This window comes from Colobus angolensis, unplaced genomic scaffold (genome assembly GCF_000951035.1).
Source record: "Colobus angolensis palliatus isolate OR3802 unplaced genomic scaffold, Cang.pa_1.0 Scaffold64, whole genome shotgun sequence".
Lineage (NCBI taxonomy): Eukaryota > Metazoa > Chordata > Mammalia > Primates > Cercopithecidae > Colobus > Colobus angolensis.
Window position 1 is genome coordinate 1,907,077 of NW_012120043.1, and position 12,596 is coordinate 1,919,672.

At 61.2% G+C, this 12,596-nt stretch overlaps 1 protein-coding gene and 1 long non-coding RNA gene across 2 annotated transcripts in view; one reads left to right on the top strand and one right to left on the bottom strand.

Moving 5' to 3' along the window:
• Nucleotides 1-2,721: 2,721 nt before the first annotated feature.
• Nucleotides 2,722-4,757, bottom strand: LOC105527635. The gene is made up of 3 exons (XR_001004253.1): nt 4,030-4,757; nt 3,581-3,699; nt 2,722-3,204 (listed from the first exon to the last, which is right to left on the bottom strand). It is a non-coding gene; the product is annotated as an uncharacterized LOC105527635 (long non-coding RNA).
• A 79-nt stretch (nt 4,758-4,836) lies between these two features.
• CSNK1G2 (casein kinase 1, gamma 2) overlaps nt 4,837-12,596 on the top strand; it is a 25,971-nt gene continuing 18,211 nt past the window's right edge. The window contains exon 1 of the mRNA XM_011964113.1: nt 4,837-4,892. The gene's annotated coding sequence lies outside the window, so the exon portion shown is untranslated. The remainder of the gene's footprint in view (nt 4,893-12,596) is intronic.

Sequence of the window (12,596 nt, forward strand, 5' to 3'; positions counted from 1 at the left end):
GTTCTTATCACCTGCAAAGGGAGTCCCGGTCCCTTCAGCAGCCAGCCTTCCACACCGTCCTTTCCAGAACCTTCCCAGATTGAGACGCTGTCCTCGTGAAATGTTCACTCCCCTGCCCTCTCCAGCCCCGGGCACCCCCATCCTACTTTCTGTCTCTGTGACTCTGAGGGTTCTAGGGACCTCCTGGGGTGGAATCACAGAGGCTGAGGCCTTGTGTGTTTGGCGTCTCTCACTGGGCCTGACGTCCTCGGTGCATCCACGCCGTGGCCCGCATCCGAGCCTCGCTCCTGTTCGTGGCTGGATCGTGTTCCGGTGTGTGGGTGGCCACGCGCTTATTTCCGTGATGGATGTTTGCCTGGCATCCGCGTGTGGCGGCTGCGAGCGTCTGTGTCCGGTTCCCACGTGGCCTCATGATTGTTCTCGGGCGGACGTCTAGCGGTGGGACCGCTGATCACACGGCCACCCCGGGTTGGACCATCTGAGGAGCCGCTGACCGCCATCTACGGCACCTGCACTGTTTGTGTCCCCTGCCGGGTTTTGGGGACTGGATCTCTGCACAGCGACGACCACTCCCCTCCTTCCAGGGACCTGGTTTCTCCCGTCCTCGGGCCCGATGTTTCTCTGGTCTGCAGGACATCAGAGACTCTGCTGTCCTGATCCCCACGCTGTCTAGAAAGCCAGGGGTCCTGCATGTGCCTGGTGTCCCCACTACCTTGTCAGGCACAGGGCCAGATCTTGCACCCTGTGACGAGCACGGGCAGTGGGACAGACAGATGGATGTGCTGCCCATGACCTTCGCCACAGCAAGTTCAGAGGCCGGGGACATCCAGTGTCCATAGAGTGACCGACAGGCCCCAGCCCCACAGGATCATCCAGGTGGCCCTGGCCTTTGAAGACCACAAAAAATCAATGTTTATTTATTTACTTATTTGTTTATTTATTTTATTTTATTTTTTTGAGATGGAATCTCGCTCTGTCGCCCAGGCTGGAGTGCAGTGGCGTGATCTCGGCTCACTGCAAGCTCCGCCTCCCGGGTTCACGCCATTCTCCTGCCTCAGCCTCCCGAGTAGCTGGGACTACAGGCACCCGCCACCACGCTTGGCTGATTTTTTTGTACTTTTAGTAGAGAAGGGGTTTCACCGTGTTACCCAGGATGGTCTCGATCTCCTGCCCTTGTGATCCGCCCGCCTTGGCCTCCCAAAGTGCTGGGATTACAGGCGTGAGCCACCGCGCCCGGCCAAGTGTTTATTTTTAAGTAGCGAAAGAGAGCTCAGCAATGTCGGAGAGCTTGAACATTACAGCAACATCTGAAGAAGGCGTTCTTTCCCAAACCTCAGACTCTAGGAGATGAGCACTGTCCACTTTTCAGGGAAAATTGTCCAAGACCCCCCCCCCCCGCAAGACAGGAGGGGGTGCGCTTAGAAACAGCCAAAGCCTCCTTCCATGTCGGAACGGACGGGTCTTCCCGGGCTGGCCTGGCCTAAATCCGCTGCCGCCCACCGAACACAAAGGCGCCTTCTCGTGCCCCAGAGGCCACCAGCGCCCGTCCCCACTGCCTCCCTCCAGCCGGCGTCAGGCAGGGCCTGGCCTCTGGAAGGGAGGTGTCACCTGCTCTGGGGCATCTAGGAGGGAGGGGCTGTGGGAGTGTTGCTGGAGACCCACCCTCCAGGTGGGGGCCGCGGGGACATTGTGGCGGAGTGTGTGGGAAAGTTTTGGGTGAGCTGGGCGTGTATTTGCCTTGGTGCCCCCCTAGGTCCCTGGGTGAGCCACGTGCCCAGTTTTCAGGGGAGACTGTGGGGGTCAGAGAGCTGGCCAGGCGGGTGGTCTGTGTCTGTCCCCTGCTGTTGAAATGAGGGGAGGAAAGAGGAGACACCGTGTGCCTGGGGAGGCAACATTTTCTGCCATTTGGCTGATTTATAAAAATCAAAGATGGGGGCCTTCTGGGACCATGTGATGTCTTCCTGTTCAGACCCTGCCAGATCCTGTGGCTGGCTGCTTGTGTCCCCTTGGTCCTCCAGGGCTCCCTGAGAGGGCAGCGCCAGCTGTGTTGTGTATGATGGGACGGGGGTCCCAGTTGGGGGGTGCAGCCTCCCAATGGGCCAGGACCGGGGATGCTTGGGTGTCCCCAGGATTCGCAGGCTGGGCGGGAGGAAGCAGAGTGCACCTCCCCACCCTCCTCCTCTTTGCTGTTTCTGACTCAACATCGTGAAACATGACATTAAACTGAGATGTGGTGAGACTGGGGCCGCCCTCATTTCCACAGAAGGCCGTGTTTCTGTTTACTAGGGGCTAGGACTTGGCATGTCATTTTGGGGGATAGCCCAACCCTTCTGTGTGAAAGGGGTTGTGGTGGTCACTGCAGGACAGCAAGGACACCCTGGCTTCTCAGTGGGCGGTGGGTGCAGGGCTGGACGAGGGCCCAGGGGGCAGACGCTAGTACTCCGATAGTGCATGTGTCATTGTCGGCCTCTGGGCACTGAGACTGCCCGGGTGACGGAGGGTGGGATGCTTCCGTGTGTTCAACATTTTTTTTTTTGTTTCTTGAGACAGAGTCTTGCTGTTGCCAAGGCAGAGTGCAGTGGTGCCATCTCGGCTTACTGCAGCCTCCAGGAGGTTCAAGTGATTCTCCTGCCTCAGCCTCCCGAGTAGCTGGGATTACAGGCGACCACCACCACGCCCAGCTAATGTTTGTATTTTCAGTAGAGACAGAGTTTCACCATGTTGGCCAGGATGGTCTCAAACTCCTGACCTCAAGTGATCCACCCACCTCGGCCTCCCAAAGTGTACATATCCTTTTAATAACAATATATTTGACGATGATTTAAAAAACCCAATCCCTGAAGGCCCTTAATAAAAGCTGGGGTGAATACAGGCCTGACTCTGAGGGGCACGTGCCTGGCAGGCATCGCCCGGTGCGCAGGGCCAGGAGCCGAGTCGTGAGGGACTGGATGGAGGCCAGGGGATGGTAAAGACCTGGGCAGCTCCCCGGGACCAAGCTCTCGCCTGGGGCTCCCCGGGGAATGAGGCCGAACCCTGCCGTGCCCTCCGCTCTGCAGCCCTCGTGGGGAGCATCACAGAGGCAGGAGCCGGCGACCGAGGTGACTGCCTTTGGGTGGAGGGAAACCAGGGCGGGACATCACCCGGCGGCTCCCACGCTGTGAGGGGAAAAGGCACTCCAGTCTGGGCGACAGAGTGAGGCTCCATCTGGGAAAAAAAAAAAAAGGAAATGTGGAAACGCAGCCCACCCAGGTTTTGCACGGCTGTTCGTGGTTACGCTTCGGGAAGGACCAGTGTCCTCCCAGACCTAGCAGGATTCCGGTGGGAGCCACCCAGGGTCCCACCCAGCCCCGGGACCTGCCGTGGGAGCTTTCTTTCCTGGTGGGGTGCCTGACCCTGCCTGAGTGCTCCCCCCGCTGTCTGTGGCACCACCTGGGGCCAGGGGACCCCTGCCCCCCTGGCAAGACCAGGTCAGCTCTGCCCCCGGGCCAGGGTGCAGGAACCAGAACTGAGGCTGCTGAGGAGGAGTAGGGTTGCTGTGCTGGCCTGTGCGCCGAGGGGGCCTGTGTGTCGGTGCTCTCACTTCCCCCAGAGTCTCGAAGGCCGTCTTTGTGATGGATTTGATGCAAATGTGTCCACTGCTTTTGTTGATGGTGTCTGAGGCCCTGGAGTCCATGGCAGCCGCGCCTCCCTTTGCATAATCTGAATTTTGGGAAAATTGCCCTTGTGTGGAGAAGTTGCAGGGACAGTGCCCTCCGCCAAGGCTGCCAGTGGGATGTGCAGCTCTGGGTGAGGGCCAGCTTTTCCCTGGAGTCAGGTCCGCCCGTGGCCCTCAGCTGTGGTCTGTGCCATCACCAGGGCAAGGCTGACCTCCTGTGGGATAGGGGTCCCTGCGCAGCCTCGGCGCCCCCCCCGCCACCCCCTAACAGGGTCCAGTCCCAGCTGCTGTTGCGCATCCTCGCCCCCTCCCCCAGTCAGGGTCTGTCTGGGCCGCCGTGCTGTGGTTGCTCATGGCCCTCCTGTGCTCTTTACCTGGGTCCTTGCCTTTGCTGACGGTGGCCTGTGACGGCTCAGCCACGTTCTTGGAGGCCGGCTCTCCTCATGGGCATCTCTGGTGCAATCGGTGCGGTGAGGTTGGGTTCTGCCGTGGACAGGGCCTTCTCGTGGTGATGACAGTCGCCCTTGGTCTGGTCTCCACAGTGCTGTGAGGACCGGCCCCGGCATTCACTCCTCAGCCTCCTCCCGGGGGGTGGGCAGCTTCCCTTCTCTCCCTGATTTGTGGGGTGTTTCTCTTTTGCACCCAATGCGTTAAATCCATTACCGGCCTAGGTCAGCCTGAGGTTGGTTTGTCCCGGCCGGGGCAGCTCTTGTGCTCTTCTGTTTTGGAGGGCGCCCTTCCGTCTGCCATGTGTCACTGGGCTGGGCCTGGCCCCGCTCTGCTCTGACCCTGGGACTGGAAGTATGTGCTGCCCTGGTGTTTGGGGGCTCGTGGGTGCTGGGGCGCTGCAACTCTGCATTCTCTTTCCTTGGGGTGCAGGTGAATTGGGGTGGCGGGGGACCGAGCCCACGGTGGCCAGCCCCTGTGGCCCCAGGTCAGAGGGCAGGGCCAGCCTGGACAGCGCTGCCCAGAAGGGGCCATGGCCGGGTCCACATGAGTCTAGGTGTCTCTGAGGGCACTGGGACGGGGGTGGCCTGCACCTGCCCAGCCCAGCGAGGTCCCTGGCTTCTCCTCAGCTTTTCCCTGGGCTCTGGGCTAAGGGCTGTGTGGTGATGTCAGTCCAGGGACTGTGACATCACTGAGTGGAGACAGTCAGAGAAGGGGGCTGCCAGGGCCCTCCCGAGGGAACTGGCCCTGGGCCCAGACCGGATGGAGGACCCCGAGAAGAACAGGGCAGGTAGAGGCCTGAGGCCAGGGCTGGGGAAGGGGATGGGAGCTGACAGGGAGGGTCGGCTCTGGCCCAGAGCCGGCCATGAGAGCAGCCCTTGTGGGGATGGCTGCAGTCCCGTTTGGTGCCCAGGAGCCATCCTTGGTGTGTGACCCTGAGCCGGCACTCTCCCCTTGGGATGGAATTGTGGCCGCATGGGTTGGGTGGAGGCCAAGTGAGGATCAGCGTCCCCTTCTTCCTCCCCGAGATCGTTGTTCTTCGCTGTGGCCTTCAGGCGTGGCAGGACAGGCCCCCAATCCCCAGGCCTGCATGGGCACAGTGGGTGCCCAGCCTTCACATCCCTGCTTCCCTCCAGGCCCCGGCCTTGTCTGGCTTCCCTCGGGCACCCCTTAGGGTTCGGAGCGCCCCAGGAGAGGCCAGGCTCTTCTTCTTGGTGACGGACGGGTGCTGGGCCCCGACTGAGTGGTGACTGCCTCCAGGGAGTGGTCTGCGCTCTCAGAAGCGGCTGAGTCTTGGGATGGCGGCTCTTGTTTGTAGCGCTATGGGGAGCTGGGTACCCGCCTTGTGCCCATGGACCGTGGCCCAGGGTGGCAGCCCTGCCTGTCCTCTGACTGCACTCCTGCTGCTGTGAAGGCCTCAGGCGCAGGCAGTGACTGTCGGGGCCACTCCTGAGGCGGGGGACACGGGCTGGGGGCCACTGTGGGCAGCAGGTGTGCAGGCAGCACCTCCGTTTTGCACTGGGCTGCCCTCCACCCGCTGCAGGTCACTGCCCCCCACTGAGGCTGAGGCAAGGCTCCGCGGGGTGGGTGTGTGCCCGGGCGAGGCTCTGCGGGGCGGGGTGGTGCCCAGGGCAGGGGCTGCTCCGTCCATGTCAGGCTTAGGACGTGTGTGGCTGGGCTCTCCCTCTGCTGTCCGCCTGTGACCCCCTCACAGGGGCTGTTGTGAGGTGCTTGGAGGCGTGATCCAGCCCTGAGTGTGCAGGGAGTGTGAAGTGGACACCCGTGCCACTCCTGTCACCGGAGGAGGCTGCTTCCCGCCCCGGGCTCCATCTGCAGAGTCGGGTGTGCATCTGTGTAGCTTCCTGGCCCTAGTGCTCAGCTCTGCAGGGCACAGTGGGGTTTGCTCCCAGTGGGGTTTGCTCGGCTCTGCAGGGCACAGTGGGGTTTGCTCCCAGTGGGGTTTGCTCGGCTCTGCAGGGCACAGTGGGGTTTTGCTCCCAGTGGGGTTTGCTCAATTCTGCAGGGCACAGTGGGGTTTGCTCTAGGCTGGGCACAGGGAGGCCGGTGCTTTTCCAGGGACCCAGAGAGAAAGCAGCAGCCCCAACCTGCCTGGGCCGCAACACCTAAGACCACTGTATCAGAACAGACACCAGCGGGGCAGCCTGCTTGGTGGCCGGGTGGAGCAGAGTCGGCACACAGCCTGGGCCAGCCTTCACCCCAGCTCCCAACGGTGTTGCGTCCCTGAGTGCAGGGCCTGCCCCTTTCTCATCCTCCTGACTCCATGTCATGGGGCTGGGGTGCCGGGAGCCCCTGTGGGAGCCAGGACCTGAGAGGTGATGGTCACCACCCAGACGAGCGGCCGGGGGTCACATAGGGAGGCTTCCAGGGGATGCCAGGAGTAGTGGGGCCTTAGACCCAGCAGGGCCGTGCCCATGTCGGAGGTTCTGGGGGGTGGGGCTTGTCATGTGCAGCTGGGATGGGGATTGGTGAAAAGCCGGAACACACAGAGCTGAGTCAAGATCAGACAGCGTGGTGGCAGCGCCTGTGGTCCCAGCTACTCGGGAGGCTGAGGCCGGAGAATCGCTTGAACTCTGGAGGTGGAGGTTGCAGTGAGCTGAGATTGTGCCGCTGCACTCCAGCCTGGGCGAATGGAGCTAGATCCTGTCTCAAAAAACAGAAAACCATAGGTCCCAACCCTCGAGGCCGCTCAGTACTCGGACCCGGCAAATGTGGCTGTGGCACAGGCGCTCACCCTGCGGCCTCTGTTTCAGTGGTTGGTGTTGACCCTCCACGGAGGGGCCGAGTGGGGCGTGTTCAGTCCCATCTGGGTGGCCTGAGTGTTGGGGATGGGAGACTGTTTTTTTGTTTTTGTTTTTTTGATTTTGAGACGGAGTCTCACTCTGTCGCCCAGGCTGGAGTGCAGTGGTGCGATCTCGGCTCACTGCAAGCTCCGCCTCCCGGGTTCACGCCATTCTCCTGCCTCAGCCTCCCGAGTAGCTGGGACTACAGGCGCCCACCACCACGCCCGGCTAATTTTTTGTATTTTTTAGTAGAGACGGGGTTTCACCGTGTTAGCCAGGATGGTCTCGATCTCCTGACCTCGTGATCCGCCCGTCTCGGCCTCCCAAAGTGCTGGGATTACAGGCTTGAGCCACCGCGCCCGGCCGACTCATGGTTTCTTAGCAGAAGAAACTGACCATGCTAGCGGCTCACCTGGAAGAGAGAAGGAGGGAGAAGGTGGAGGATTCTGCAGAGGGAAGGCTGGTGATGGCGCCCACCTTCGACGGCCATGTCCTGATGCTGTGTGGCTTAAACAGTGCCACACGGAGATTGGTGGGCGGGATTGGGCCTCTGGGTGCCTCCAGCTGTGGGAGCGGGTGAGGCAGAGATGGCTAGAAAGAAAAGCAACCTGGACGCAGGTCCCACCTCCCTCCCCACCTCCCAGCCCCACAGGCTTGAGGCCACTGTGTCAGGAGGGATAGCCTAGATGGAGAGCAGGCGAGTGGTCCCGCGCCCAGGAGGGGGCCTTGCCCAGCCTGGAGGCCGCAAGGATGAGAAGCAGTGTGTGCCCGGGAGGTCACGTGGGCACCACAGACGGAAGTGGAGCCGGGGGAGAGATGTCCCGGGATGCACCAGGCGCCCGTGCAAACCAAGTGGTGAGCAGAGAGCAGCCTGAAAGAGAAGGGGGGCTGCCCCGAGCGGCTCAGGTGGCCGGGCGTGTGGGAGACCGTGGGTGTGCTGTTAGGAGGGACAGTGAGCGCAGGCGCCTCCGTCTCCGCTTCGTGGCCATCCTCACTGAGAGAGCTGAGCAGATGCCTTTGCCCCTGCGGGTCCCCAGGGTCCCCTCACCCGGGGCGCGCTCCACACGCCAGGCCCCTTTCACAGCTCACCACACAGGCAGAGACTGGAGGGTGCTCAGGACCCCGAGTGACTGCGGACGTGGGCACAGAGGGCCTCTGAGGGTGTCTGGTCGCATCGGAGCAGCTACCGGATCTCGCATGGAGGCACCCCGGGGTGGGTGTCCAGTGGGTGCTGTGTGTGTGGTGCTTCCACTGGTGAGGGCTCCCCTGGGGCTCTGGGGCACACGGCAGAGCCAGCCTTTTGTCACCACGTGCTTCCCGTGTGTGCAGGGAGAGGTTGGAGGCACGCGCCCGTCTTGTCTGGAAGCCAGATGTTGGGACGCGTCCTGACGATGGCCCTGCCCACTTCCTGACGGGGCACCTGAGGGTCGTCGGTGGCTGAGGAAGGGGCTCCTCCCGAGCAGGTCCGGAGGCTGCGGAGGCGCAGCGCAGCCTCATGGGGGCAACGTCCCCAGGCACCTGCCTGCCCTGCCTGGAATTGAGGGGCGATTGGGACTCCCACTGCCTCTGCCAAAGCCTGTGCCCCTGATGTCTGTCCAGAACATGGCTTCCTCCTTGGCGGTTCCCAGAGGCCGCTGGGCCTCACTTGGTCCTTTCTGGGCACCGAGTGTGTATGTTGGGGGAACAGGAGCCTGGCAGGGCCATCCTGCAGGGCTCAGCAGTGGGGGCCACGGGGTTGGTGCTCCAGGGCGGGAGAGCTGCCCGGCTCCTGCCAGGTGTCGAGAGGGCCTCAGCTCTCCCAGGCACTGTCTCCCCTCCCAGGGCCGCAGCAGCTGGTGTTGAGTGTGGGTATGAGCTGTGGCTCTGGGTCCTGAGTGTCCCCGCTACGTGGCTTCCTGGTCTGCATCTCTCTCCTCTCCCAGGGAGAGGTGACTTTTGTGTTAATAACTGAGGTGTGACTCTCGGGCTGTACCCCAGCTGTGGAACTCACACAGCTCAGTGGCTTTAGCTCTTCACGAGGCCGTGGCTCCATCCGTGCCGTCTAATAGAGGATACTTTCATCCTCACGGCGAGAAGGGATGGATTTGTTTTCCTGATGAAGTCGGTGGCATTTGCTTTTCAGGTTCTGCTTGGTGGCCTCCAGCCTCTTGTCCTCAGCGAGGGTTTTGGCGGCTCCCTCTCCGAGGTCTGAGTGTCCCCACTCGCTTGTCTGGAAAGGGACCAGAGCTCTGGGGCTCTCAGCGAGGGTGGGCGTGATGTCTTTTCCTGACGCGGCGTCGGGGTGTCTCAGCTGCCTAGACACCTGCCTGTGCAGGGTAGCACAGACCCTGTAGGCAGCGGCTCGGCCCCCAGCACCAGCCCCACCTTTGATGCTCGGCCCCCAGCACCCGCCCCCCTTTTAATGCCACCCTGGGTCCCCCAGCACCGGCCCTACCTTTAATGCCACCCTGGGTCCCCACACCCCTGGCTACACGTTACGGCTCCCACGACCCTTGTTTGGGTCCACGGTTCTCCAGCAGGACCCTCAGAAATGGGGAGTGAGACTTTGTTCCTTGCTGTTGTAAAGGGCATAACCTGGGAGAAGCCAGGTGGACAGAAGTCCCCACCCATGTCCAGGGTCCCATGTAGGGGTCCGGAGCTCCCCTGTCTTCCCTAAGTGCCAGTCCTGACCCTCCCACAGCCGAGTGTCTGCGTCAGCACAGGGGCTTGTAGGAAGAAAAGGCGTCCTGCTGCTTAGGAGATAGGTACATCCGGGACCTGGGGCCTTCTCGCCCTCAGCCCACGGGAAGACCCCCTGGACGGCGCCTGCCCCTTCTTCGCTCCCCACCCCGCTTCTGCATGCACTCCCCCGAGATGGCCCCATGTCCTGCTGCTTTCTGGCAGGGGAGAGCTGAGGCCTGTGTCTCCAGGACGCTGCCTCTCGGGCAGTCTCCAGCCCTAGTCGAGAAAGGCAGGCAGTGTGGCACGAGCAGGCCGGCCTCGGGCGGGGGTGCCTCCTGGGCAGTGTCCCCTCGGGATGTTTGCCGTGCCGGATCTCACAGCCGGCGCTGACGGGGTCTGCGTGTGTGTCTGTGTCTGACGGGGTCTGCATGTGTGTGTCTGTGTGCTTGCCTGTGGTTCTGCTTTCTTGCGGGATGGAAAATCTAACAGTAGGCGGGGTACGGTGGCTAACAACTGTGATCCCAGCACTTTGGGAGGCTGAGGCGGGCGGATCACTTGAGGTCGGGAGTTCGAGACTAGCCTGGCCAACGTGGCGAAACCTTGTCTCTACCAAAAATACAAAAAATTAGCCGAGCGTGGTGGTACATGCCTGTAATCCCAGCTTACCGGGGAGGCTGAGGCAGGAGAATCACTTAAAACCGGGAGGCGGAGGCTGCAGTGAGCCGAGATCGCACCACTGCATTCCAGCCTGGGTGACAGAGCGAGACTCTGTCTCAAAACAGAACAAAACAAAATGCAGGCACAGACATTTCAGTGCCCCCTTCCTGTGGACGCCCCCTTCCTGTGGGTGCCGCGAGGGTTTCCAGAAGAAGGAGAGTGTTCCCGTGCTGGCGGCTCATCCAGGTGTGGGCAGGTGTGCGGCGGGGCATGGGCAAGGGGGAGGCGCTGGGCTCCAATTCTCTCCTGTGGATGCATCACTCCTCGATGGTGGTCCTCTGCACAAGTCCCCCTGTCCACCCCATTGGCAGCCGCAGTGGAAGGACAGATGGATGGACGGGCTGTGACCGGGACAGCCCAATGTGACCCCAGCCCCGGCTGTCACAGTTGTGGCATTCTCGCTGTCGGGGCTGTTCCCTGTGGCTCTCGTGGCTGTGGAGGGGCGTGGATGGGGCGGTCCCTGCGGTCAGAACCTGGCCGTGTCGGGTTGAGGACTTGAGCCCGGCTCAGCCGTCAGAGCCGCTGCTCGTTCCCCCACACAGAGGCGTTGGATGGGGCTGCCTTGGATGTCCCTCTTGGCTGGGGTGCACGTGTCACTCTGATTCTCCAGCCCATTCTGAGGAGCCTCGCGGGCAGCGCCCAGCAGTCTATACTCCAGGCCATTGCTGTCCATTTCCCCACCAGGCCCTGCTGGTGGGGGATCCCAGGACAGTGGAGCCTGGGAGGGGCCCCAGCGTTGGCCGTGAGGTGTGGAGGTGCTGTCTGGAACTAGGGGGTGCCCCGAAGCAGTATGGCGCCCAGTCCCTGTGCTGGAAGAGATGAGCTGCCGTGGGGGGCGGGGGCTGCGTCTCACGGATCCTTCTCCCAGGGCACACGAGGAGATTCCTCCCCCAAAACGCCCAGGAAGGAAGTTAAATTTTAATATGGGTCTGGTTTAGAGAAACTAGGTTAGCCATGCGTGGGTGTTTCTGGATGTTTGGGCAGTAAAGAGAGTTGGTAACTCAAGAAATCTGCTGGCCACTAAGCAGGGGTGAGGGGTACTGACTGCCGTCCCTTCTTCAGCTACGGCCACTCGGTCACATCAGTGTGTCTGGCCACTTCCCTCATGTCCAGCATCAACACAGCACTGCAGCTGTGACTCAGTCCAGTGGAGAAAACTCACATCCAAAACTAAACCAGGAGTCAGCCAAAAAATGCAAATTAAAAGCACACCCTAGCCAGGTGCAGTGGCTCACGCCTGGAATCCCAGCACTTTGGGAGGCTGAGGCGGGTGGATCACGAGGTAAGGAGTTCAAGACCATCCTGGCCAAGATGGTGAAACCCCGTGTCTACTAAAGATACAAAAATTAGCCCCACATGGTGGCGGGCGCCTGTAGTCCCAGCTACTCAGGCAGCTGAGGCAGAGAATTGCACGAACCTGGGAGGTGGAGGTTGCAGTGAGCCGAGAACGTGCCACTGCGCTCCAGCCTGGGCAAAAGAGCAAGACTCCGTCTGAAAAAGAAAAAGGCACATCCACAGCATGGCTGTGCACAGGAGTGAGGTCACCACAGCTCACGCCTATAATCCCAGCACTTTGGAAGGCCGAGGAGATTGAGACCAGCCTGGGCAACATGGCAAGATCCCATCTCTACAAAAAAAAACAAAAGAAAAGCCAGACCTGGGGGAGGTCCACGCCTGTGGTCCCAGCTACTCAGGAGGCTGAGGCAAGATTGCTTGAGCCTGGGAGACAAGTCCCAGTGAGCTGAGATCGTACCACTGTGCTCCAGCTTGGGCGCCAGAGCCATACCCTGTCTGAAACCAAAATCCAACGTGCACAGAAGAGTTGGGGTGGGTGTGTAGGAGTCAGACCCCCGGGAGCGGCAGGTCGAGTGTAACTCGGCACAGCCACCGTGGAGATGGCCTGGCGGCTCCTCAAAGACACACACGGAGCTCCCATCCAATCCAGCAACCCACGGCCACACAGAAGCCCGTGCGCAAATACAGCAGCGGACTCCAGCAGCCGGACGGTGGCCACAGCCCAGATGGCCATCAGCAGAGGAGGAGACGTAGTGCGGCCCTCCACACACTGGAACACAACCCAGCCACGAAAGGAGGAAGCTCTGACTCGGGCCACGGCGTGGGTGCACCTCGAGGACGCCAGGCTAACGAGAGACGCCAGACACAGAAGGACACGCCGTATGTCGTCCCATTTCTTTTTTTTTTTTTTTTTAATTTTTGAAAGTCGTTTAATGTTTTCTTTTTTTGTCGTCCCATTTCTATGAAATGTCCAGGGCAGGCCCATCCACAGAGACAGGGAGTAACATGGTGCTTTATTA